Genomic DNA, 12,149 nt, shown 5'->3' on the forward strand with positions numbered 1-12,149 from the left:
TTTAACTTGATCTCTAGTAAGGGATTCATCAACCAAATATCTACATTCATGAGATGGAATTGGTGTAAAGAGAGTATCATCATGTGCATATGCAACAAGCATATGACTACACATATAGGAAATGAGACTGAAATTAAAAGAAGAATAAGCATTATGCTTTTGGTTAAAAAAAATGAAATTATGAAATGAGAAATGCCACTTTCTCAAAAAGAAAAGTATTTAATGAGATGGCCCTACCAGTACTAACTTATGCATAAAAAACGTAGTGTTATTAAAGAGTTAGATTATAAGCATTAATAACGAGAATAACATCAAGAAAAAAACAAACATTACTGGTATTTTAACAACTTGCAAGAAAGGGAAATGGACATGGGTTGATGATAGATAATAGATGAACAAGAAGAATGACAGAATGGGTCCTTAGAGATTGTAGACGAAGCAGGGAAAGGTAGAGAAGATGATTGATTGATGAACTAAGAAAATTTGCGTGTATAGACTGGCATAGAAAGACTAGACGCATATGAAAGAACGTGCCTGAATCCTTTGTACTCCAGTAGACTAGCACCGCTGATGATGATGATGATGATGATGATGACATATATATATATATATATTTATATATATATATATATATATATATATATATATATATATATATATATATATATATATATATATATATATATATATATAAACCAGTATATAAAAGCCTCGTACAAAGTGACTGTAAGTTAATGTTTATATATTCTTAACATAATATCTTGCATTATTTTGGATTTGTACCGTATTCCATGCATATGTATGAATAGGCCTATAAACATATATATTTATTCACCGTAGTTATATACAGTAGTGTGCGTGTGTTCAAAGTAAGAATTCTGTTTCTACGGTGACAATAATGGGTCTTCCAAAGTGTCATCTACGACTTTTGTAGGCTGAGCGAAGATTTATTTTTCATCCTGGCGTCGTCTTAACGAGAGAACGATTGCTATCAATTTCTAAATGCTATGTAACCCAAAAGAAGACCCAAAGGCTACGTCCGACTGACATAGAGAAAAGGTATGAGGTTTAGATACGGTTGAGTTAGACTTGTAATTGGTAATGGCATTATATCCGGAGCAAAGACTTCGATGAACCAGTTTTATAAGAAAAGGTTGAGGTAGAAGGGAGTTTGCACAATAATGATGACAATGATTTTAGGCAACAATGAGCCGGTCTGTCATATGATATGAAATGCCGACAATGGGCAATGTTATCATTATAAAAGGGCTGAGGATCGAAGGCTATTATGGAGCCTTCCCCGATTGTCGGTCTTTTTTACTCGTCAAGAACATAATAGAAGCGAAGGTAACGACACTGGGGGTAAAGAGGAGGGACCCTCTCCGAGGTAAAGATGAGGTATCAATTACTATATAGGAAGTTTTATGTTTTATGCAATTATTGTTTTTATTTTTATTTTTTTTGATGTTTGAGCTTTTGTAAAATTGACTTTACGCTACATATGAAGGTTCTAAAGGAAAACTACCCAAGTTTATAGGGTTTCCTTTACCTAATGATTATCGTAGATGACCGAGAAGCTCATTTCTTGTCTTGTCCTTGAAGAGTGCAGTAATGTTATTTGTTCAGGACAACGCTGTTAGGACCATCTGTGGAGTGCCCATATTCACCAGACTGTGGCTGCTTTGGACTAAAACCGACCTTCTCCCGTTAGTGAATATTTGCTATTCACAATGTATTAAAACATTAACTGAGTCAGTGTGTATTGTCATGTGGTGACAATACGCACTGACTCCAGGGGAGCCATATCATCTATCAAAAGCAAAGCCATAAACAGAAACACCTTCCTAATCTTTTCACTCCAGCGTTATGAACACAGACATCTCTTGTAGAGCAGATGCACCACTCTAAATTTGATTCAAGGTCATGTAGGGATCCATGAAAACGATAAGCAGATCTTAGCAAAAGTGTTCTGCACATAGACACACTTAGCATCACACTAACCCAGTGGTTCTCAACCTTTTTGCTTCCTCGCCCTCTTTAGTGGTTGGTCTTTCCCTCCACGCCCTCCTTGCAACTCTTCAGCCAGATAGATAAAATCCTACCCAGCTTTCATTGAAAAAATGAAACGTATAGTTGTTTTTAGCAATTTTATTGAGCATTAATTCTATACAAGCAATATAGATACACAGCATATTTACTGAGGTTATTTTCATTATAAGTTAATGACATATTTGACACTGATTCTTGGCTACCAGATATTGAATGCATTGTCAAATACCAGATAATGTACTTCGTAAGCCCCCTTCAATGTTCAGCCGGTTTCTGCCCTTAGTTTTGACGGCACCGAGTATGGAAAATGTAGCTTTACAATGATTTTTTGTTCCAAACATAGTTAGAAGTTAATACAGAATTATGATCATGTTGTATTTAAAAAAAAAAAAAAATAATATAATAGAGGTATGTGCCTTTTTTTTTCCAGACTCGACCCCACCACATGGAAATTATTGACACCCCAAGTTGAGAACTAAGAAATTCATCTCTCCCTAATCCTAGTCAAGATCAGATACTTATCTATTGCAGCGAACAAACACAGAGTGCAATACAACAAGTACACTTGGAAAATTCCAGAGCTATCACATTATTATTAAAATGATTGAGATTATCACTATTATTAAAATTATTAAAATTATTATTATTAGTGTTATCTTTTTATTATTATTATTATTAAAATGATTAAAATTTCATTATTAATAGAATTATTATTATTATCATCAAATTATTGAAATTATTATTATTATTGAATTATTAAGATTATTATTATCATTAGAATGATTGATAATAAGCATAACACCACACAATATGGCCAAAAAAAACTGGTCTGCTTCCGACAAATCCTAATCATATAGGACACAATGCAAATACTGACAGCTACCAACTCACCCCTCAGCACTTATATATTAAGAGTCCAGAGACCATCAATATTATTAGTCAGAACCTAGCTCAAGACCTTCCACTCTTTACTCACTGTATAGTGAAACATATCTTTTAAAAAATTAGTATATTTTCAGGATTCCTGCACTCACACTTTCCTTAAAGGTAAATTTAATTTACCTCTATCTTACCAAACAGCACGCTATCATACCCCTTCACTCCCTCTATTCCAATTTCAGATGAATGCTTTACACCCACATTGATGAGGGACCTTTCCATAGCTTAAATGAGTCTCCTATATTTTACATTTTACCCTTCCTTGCTGGCCAATGTCATCCACAGTAAAAGACAGTCTCACTCTGTCCTTCAACTTCTCCCTCCCTATTCCTATCTCACACCAATACCCCAAGAATTCACTCCTCTCAGACAGAACATTACATGGTACTTGGCAACGTGTCTCTTCCCCATCTTAAAACCTCTCACCACTGCACTAACCTAGATCACCTACGGGCCAACCAAGGGAAAGGCCCGTGCCAACAACAAGTGTTGGCTTTAATACCCCAACAACAACAACACTAACCTAGCATACTGGCCTGACTCCTTGGCATGCACTACCCAGCCACACATGCCTGAGTTGACATACACTATCCAACTGTAAGTCAATAACTTTCTCTCAACCGAAGTGTTTTTTCATAAATTTTTGGTCCTCTCCAATAGAGGTAAAATTATGACTATCCTCTTCCCTGTACTTGAGATTAAACTAGAACAATTTGCTTCCCACTTTATCTATCCTGCTAAATAGTACTCTGCTTGTCACCCAATCTCTCCGACTACTGGATCTTGTAACTACGCAACTTTAACCTCCCCCAATTTCACTGAACGTTGATGTGTTTGTAAATTACTGAAAAAATGCTAAATTATAGATTGAATTGTGATTTACATCATAGTAACATGTTATCAGCTTCACAATTTTGCTCACAAGCAACATGATCCACCTTGGACTCTTTTACACTTGAAAAATTATATATGTAGAGGATTTGAAAGAAAGCACTATTTTTTTTGACATTCAGACGGCATACAATACTACTTGGAGCCATTCAATGCTAAAATCCTTACGCCATAATGGTTTTCAAAAACACATTCCTATTTTCATTGAAATTTCATTGGTGGGAGAATATTCTAAACTCGTATAAACAATATTCATTCTGAATCTTTCTAGACTGTCTGTGGTGTTATAATGGGAGAATGTTATCCTTTTGGTATTTTGATTTTTTTTTTCTGTGAAATTGATTCATCATCCGACTCTAATATCTTTAAAATTATCTCTGTTAGTAATATTGATTATAAAAATCATTTAAAGAAAATTTATTTCATCAACGAATGCATGTAACATTAATGCCATTCCCTTCTTATGTTTTTCTCTCTCTATCTGTTACGTGGTCTTGAGTCCTTTTTTTTTCGTTTTGGCCATACTGGCATGAGAGAAACACGTAGAAGCCGAATGGGCATGCTTCCCCGTCCATTAAAGATATTTGTTTTGGGTCATTAGAGAAGAATATCCCTTTTCAAAGGTAAGACTTCGTTATAATCTAGAAGATTATTATAAGGATAGGGAATATTATGTTATAGATAGAGAGGAAAAGCGATCAGAATGGATGCAGTGGCTTGCCAATGCCCGGTAAAGTTTGCATACACCCTCGTGGTCGTGTTGCACCATTTTACAAGACACCCTATTTATTCACTTGAGTATGATACATTCTTTTCTTTTAAAAAAAAGGGGGGATGTGAACATGTTAGTAACATTAAGACCTCCTCGTTTTCCTGAAAACCATATTAACTGTACGAAAAGTAATGGTTCCTTATATGTAAATTTATTTTCAATGCCAAGAGGGCGTCACGAAGTAGCCGACCTGTAGGACACCTCGGGTCTCCCCTTTTCCCTCTCTCCCATGGAAAATTCCATTGTTTACGATCTTAGATTGGGCTATACAATTGTTTCTGAAAGCCCAGCAGATATTTTTCTTATCAATTGAATAGTTATATTTCCTTTGGAAAATAATTTAGGCTATAAAAATTATTCAATGTTGTTAGGTATATGAGTTAACCTATGTCCTCCTATACCCTCCCTAACCTAGACACAGTGGCCACAGAAACCTTCTATAGCCTAGCCTAGAATTGCCTATAAACCTTGAGTAGGGTATTTTTAAAGAGGTTTGAGGAGGCCTAGCCTATGCTATATTGCGTTAAAGGGCATATTAGCCTCTTAAACCTTGAAGGTAACCTCCACTATTTTCACATATATTATTTGTTCTTTAGGAAAATTGAAAACTATTGTTTCATATTATTGTAAAATTATTAAATAGAAGTGTCCTGTAATTTTGTTTTGAAACTCTTATTTTTTTTTCTTTGTTATTACAAAGCTTTTAGAGGTAGGCATTATTATTAGAAGAATAAAAAAAATTAAATAACTGTAATAATTACAGGGAACCAGTCTTGGAGACCTGTGATCATGAATCAGTCTGGGAGATCTGTGATCTTGGACTCAGTCTGGAAGATCAAATTATGGAACAGTGTACAACATTTTGAACTGAATAAAACTAGATAAGGATCACGTCTCTCTCTCTTACACGTCGAATGTCAAGTTCACTTTTGATGAATAACGAAAATTTATGTCAGGAGGAAAAGAAAAATCCACCGTGACAGTGTACCCCAAGGTAGTGTCTTTAGTGTGAATATTTTTGCATTGGCAGTTAATGAAGTAATTGCTGAAATGCTGCAAGGAGTACCTAGTTGTCTTTATGGGGACAACTTTGCAATATACTACTCTTCAAATAATCTTTGTTGCATGCAAAGAATTCTTAATAATGCCACTTGAAAAATACAAGTTGGAGAGTACATATATCTTACATCAAATCTAAATGTTATAATGCCTTTCACCTGTTGGTGAAATTATCTCGTACAATATGCGGTGCACAATTAACTTTACAGATAATCTATACAGCTTTGGTCTTATCAAGGATAGATTTTGGTAACCCAATATATGGATCAGGAAATGAAGCTACTTTAGAGGGTTTATATCCAATGCATACTCGATGCCTTAGGCTTTGTAGTGTAGCCCTAGATCTTCCCCTAATATCTCAGTTTTATGTAAAAGTGGGGAGTCACATTTATCCTTTAATCGTGTTTTTGTATCCATGTGAAGTGCTTCGAAGATCCTATCCACCAATGCTCCAACAAGTAAGGTTTTTAATCAAAGTGTTGTATTTATAAACAATCATGTACAGTCATTCTCAATTAGAGCAAATAGGCTACTGTAATCTACAAACCTCAGGATGAATCTTATTCGACCATCTGTTTTTCCTCCACCTTGGATCATGACAAACATAACAATACGCTCCTATCTTTTTTATGTATCAAAGAAATATAATAATACTCCAAGACACCATACAAAACATACGTTGGTACGTTTTCAAAGGAAAAGTCCTCACTACACTATATATACTGATAGCTTTAAATATCCGATGGGTCTAGTTGCGTTGCAGTAACTTTAGACAAAATAAGTCGATTCTCATTACCTATGGAAGCATCAGTATATACATCCGAGTATCAGTCATTTTCTAACAAATAACATTGTCAAAACAATTGGAGATAGAATGAAATCTTAAATTTTTCATTACTCTAATTCAAAAAGGGCCATAGAAGCACTGAAAGGTTGCACACATAAAAACTAGCTGGTAAACAAATTAAATTTCTATTCTCAAGAGGTAAATATTGAAATATGCTAGATTCCTGCCCATGTTGTAGTTTTTGGTAGTGAAAAGAGCATATGCTGTTGCTAAATCAAACATATATTTGTAATAATTACATAATAAAATCCATGACCCAAGGGATCAATGGAGAAGTTAGGAGTGTGGGAACGTCAAGTCATAACAGGATGTGAAAGTCAAGACCAAGCTAAATCATTGCAATGTAACATTTTGTATGAAGAGTAAACACAACACAAGCATCCCGTGAGAAATAGTTGACTTATTTGATCTTTGGACGGAAATAGATGTGTTCCGGTAGTAATCTTGTGTAATCATATTTATGTAAAATGCTAAGATAACTAATGAGACGTTATCACCAAATTTGATATTTTTGGGAGTTCTTTTTCAATTGTCATACGGAATGGTCATCCGACCAAACCATCCATACTCCTGTGATGAAGCTACTAATAAACTGTTTAAAAGTTAACTTACATAGACTTATTCAGAAGAAGTAACCTACAAGTACTAACAACTATATATCACATTGAAGAGACATGAGATAGAACACTAATGTGTGTTTATAACAGTATCACAACAACAATTGGTGGCAACGATTGAAATTTAAGAACCAGCGATTTAAACTGTCATACTTAACAGTTACAACAGTAATGAATCTACAATTTCAACGAAGTATCTACGTCTACCGAAGAATTGAACACATCGAACATCAACTATAAATAGTATACAAACTGAGGAGCTGGATCTTCAATCAACATCTTAAGAAGACGAAGGAATGGCATTCAACTTTATCAATGTTTACTAAAACATTCAAGAATCATATCCAGGAAATGACACATTCAACAATACAACGGGATATCAAAACGAAAACATTCATCAACACAGCTAAACTCTCGCAAACCAGAGAGAGAGAGAGGAAATGATGTCATCGCCCGTCGCCCATATATACTGAAAAGCTAAGTACATTTCTTTATTCGTTCAGTTTTAGGCAGTGAAGTGTTGTTGTCACGAGTCGATCGTCCATTATTGCTGGGGTGAGTTGTTTGCAAATCTTCATTTTTCCTTCATTAAAGGAAACTTTATTTAACTTCGAATTCTCGTCTAGAATTTTTTTTTTTCCTCTGTGCTAATTCTGTTTTCTTTCAGAAGTTCTCGGGAAATATCTTTATATTAGTATCATTGTTTTGGGGGATTGTGTTATAATCTGCAACTTATCTTTATTGTATAGTGCTTATGCGTTTACGCAGTGGACGTCTGTATTCATATAGAGATATTGATAGGATTGCAAGGAATCGTAGAGATAAAAAAAAAGTAAGTAAACATGACACCTCCTGTAAATCCCGGACCAAGCAACCCCACCCCCGGACTGAGTAACCCCATCCTCGCTCCCGTAGTTACCGTAGTAAGTGCTCATTCAGCTATCCTTCCTTTTCAAGGTCGGGTCAATGGGTTCTTACCACAGAATGTCGAGTCTTGGATTTCTTCCGTTGACGCTCACTTAAATGCTAAACATATCATAGACCCATTTGTACAATTGCAAGTAGCTAAAAGTTTTATAGACTTTTCTAAAGGGGACGCAAGCGCGTATCTGAGGGGAGTTTCTTTTCAAGAGGCAGTTACATGGGACGGTTTCAAAGTTAGGCTACATGCAATCTATGGCGGTGAGGAAGCTTAGGATGTAGTTTTAACATTAAGAAATACACTTAATCAAGCCACTTTGACTCGGCTTAATGTTATAGAGAGAGCAGCTCTCATTGCCGATAGGCTTAACGAATATCAGGACATTTTAGGTAATTCCACGTGGGTTACTGGAGATAACATCGCCGTGAAAGATTTCTTACGATTAATGTATTTAACTTGCATGACACTTATGTTGCCAGAAGCTTTAGTGCGGTGTTTTGATAAAAAGTTGATGCCCGAAAGTACAGAATTAGATGTATATAAACAGATATAGAAACACATGTCTAAGTGTACTGACCTTGATCCCTTGTTTACACAAGTTTTTGCAAAAAATGAAACTAAGCCACAACATGTAAACGTAGTTAATAACAATAATCAAGTCGCAGGAATGACGTGTTATAATTGCAAACATCAAGGTCACTTGATTGCAGACTGCAGAACGAGATTCTGTTCGATACATAATAGTTCAACTCATTCATATAGTCGATGCTAATCGCGTAATCAACAACAGAATCCTAGAAACACACAGTCAATTCCACAGTCAATTCCCCTTGGAAATAAAAAGAAAAATCCTCAGTTCAATAAGAAGAAACAGCCAAACGTCAATGCAGTTCAAAATCAAAAACAAACAAATTGTGCTTCAAATAACTCTGATCCTGGGCCGTCTAGCCAGAACTCGCAAGGTCAGACTAATTTTCAGAATGTGCAGAGCAAAGCAAATACCACATAATTAACTCCAATGGGGAAGAGAGTGATGTTGGGTCATTCGTATCAACATCAGTGCAGGCTCCCGTAGATTTGCAATAAATTCACACAATAATAAGACAAAATGAGTTACAACCAACATTATATGCTGCAAATTTAGAACATCGATCCTTTACATTATTTTTTGACTCTGGTAGTCCACGTAATATTATGGATTTGAGGACTCATCATATGTTATTTTCGAATTTCCGTATAGAGAAGTCCGGAGTAAGGCTCTCGGGTATAGGAAATAATGAATTGAATGTAATAGGCGTAACTCATGTTCAGTACAAGGTCAGTAAGCGCACGTTTGCCGATACCTTTGTTGTTGTACAAAACATTGATATGTATCCAGCTGTAATTATAGGATACCCGTCTATGGGCAATCAAAACATTATCTTAGCCCCTGCCAAGCACGGCGTGTATATCAAAGGAAAATTCTATAAGTCTTCTGATACCTTAAAATCAGTCTTGGATAAAAAGAAGACGACAAATAAAACAGTGATGTACGTTGAAGAACCAATCACTTGTCTCATTAATAAAGAAATAATATACGCGACCCAGCAGAATTCTCGTTCACCCGTAATATCATCTTGCACGCAATCTATCGAGCCGAACGTAACTTCGAATATAATAGTGCGAGTAAAGAAATCGTTACTGGGATCTGAAATATTAATCCTTTCCAACACTTTGAAAACTAACGGATTGTCCGTCACAAACTATTTATACAGTCAGCTCACAACAACAATGTAATATTGAAGTCTGTAATCATTTAAATACCACTTAAGTAATTCACAAAAATCAACATATCTTGGATGTAGAAGTTTATAAACATCGTATTCTTACCATCGCTGAAATCAATCACGCTCAGTCAGTTGCGGATGAATCCCTTTTGCAATCTATTAAAAATAAAATCAATAAAGACATTCAAGAAGAGGATATTCAGCAGAAATTTTTTGGACTTTTAACTGAATATCATGATGTTTTTTCCACTACAGATGGATCCTTAGGAAAAACAGATGTTATCGAACATCAAATAAGGTTAAAGGACAAGCAGAAAATTATCTATGTACCCTCGCACAGACTCCCTATGAAATTCCAGAATGAGATAAATGATGAAGTAGGTAAAATGCTAGAAGAAGGGGTCATTAGGAAATCGAACAGCCCTTATAATTTTCCATTAATAGTTGTACCGAAAAAAGATCGAACATGGCGTATCTGCGTAGATTACCGTCGCCTAAATGAGGAAACGATCCCTGATCGATTCCCAGTGCCATGTACTGACGATATTTTATATTTGTTAGGTCAGAATAAATATTTTACCAGTTTGGACTTACTTAAAGGCTTTCACCAGATATCATTAGAAGAAGATAGTATCCCATATACTGCCTTCAGCATAGCCAGGGTAAATTATGAATTTTTGAGTATGCCTCTTGGTTTACGTTGTGCTCCCATAACATTTACTAGAATGATTAACATAGGGTTTGGAGACTTACTAGGGGATATATTGCATGCCTATATGGACGACCTTGTAATCTTTTCTAATACCTTAGAAGAACATTTACGTAAACTGGAACTAGTACTACAGAGACTAAGACAGCATAACTTAAGGGTAAAGATTAGTAAGTGTGAATTCTTCAAGACAGAATTAGTCTATTTAGGTTTTAGCCAAGGTCTTAAAGTAGTCCACGATAAAATGTCGGCTATCCGTAACCTTCCGATACCTACCAATGTCAAGGGAATACAGCAATTTCTGGGGTTTAGTGGATATTACAGGCATTTTATACGCAATTATTCAATAATAGCAGCTCCCCTAACTGATCTTACGAAGAAGGGCGTAGATTTCATATGGTCTGAGCAGCATCAACAGGCTTTTAATACCTTGAAAGATGAACTGTGTAGTTCTCCTATCTTAAAATTTCCTTACTTCGGTAAGGAATTCTTCATTGCAACAGACGCCTCAGACTTAGGAGTAGGTGGGGTATTGCTTCAGCAATATGACAAACAGTTTTTCCCGATAGCTTTTTATTCACGAAAACTGAGAACTTCCGAAAGTAAGTATGCAGTAATAGACAAGGAAGGGCTAGCTATTGTTAATTCACTAGTGCATTTTAAGTTCATGATATACGATTATCCCATCAAGGTTCTTACTGATCATAAACCCCTAACTGACTTCTTTAAAGGCTTTAGTCACAGCCCCAAACGAACTCGGTGGCATTTGATCATCCAAGACTTTGGTGCGAGAATCGGGTATTTACCAGGGAAAGCAAATATCATTGCTGATGCATTATCACGCAACCCCGTGTCATCTTGTACGAAGCCATTAGCTGAATTAATAGATATATCAACATCCATGTTTATTGTTAAAACTCTATCTGAACAGGAAGATCTGGGCTGGAGCGCTGAATTATTACAGACTGAGAAAAGAAAAGATCAGAAATTAGAAAAAATCATAAATGATTTGGAAGGAAATCGTAAGGAAAAGGAATATATAAAGTATACGCAGCAGAATTATATAATCAAGGACAATATTCTGTGTAGATCCGTGACAAGGAAAACCCGCATTACACCACAGGTGACTAACGACCAGGTAGTGGTACCAATCTCACTTACGTCCACTGTCCTAAATTGGTTGCATGCAAATCCATTACATGGACACCCGGGGTTCTCCATAATGTCACAGAAAGCCAAATCATTGTTTTATTGGCATACGATGCTTACAGATATAAAAAAACACATAGCTAATTGTCGCACTTGTCAGGAAAACAAAGGGCACACGAAAACACCTTTCAGCCTAGGGGCTTATCCCGTGCCCAATCAACCCTTTGAAAGAATACATCTAGATTTATTAACAGGATTTTACAAGTCAGACAGAGGAAACAAGCATCTCTTAGTAATTGTAAATGCTTTGACTCGATATACAGAACTGATAGCGCTTAAAACTATAGTAAAACTGCCATTAAATGCGCTAGGAAGTTTTACGAGTGTTACATTTGTAAACATGGAATTCCACACATGATAATCTCAGAC

The sequence above is a fragment of the Palaemon carinicauda genome, chromosome 8, assembly GCF_036898095.1.
Source record: "Palaemon carinicauda isolate YSFRI2023 chromosome 8, ASM3689809v2, whole genome shotgun sequence".
Lineage (NCBI taxonomy): Eukaryota > Metazoa > Arthropoda > Malacostraca > Decapoda > Palaemonidae > Palaemon > Palaemon carinicauda.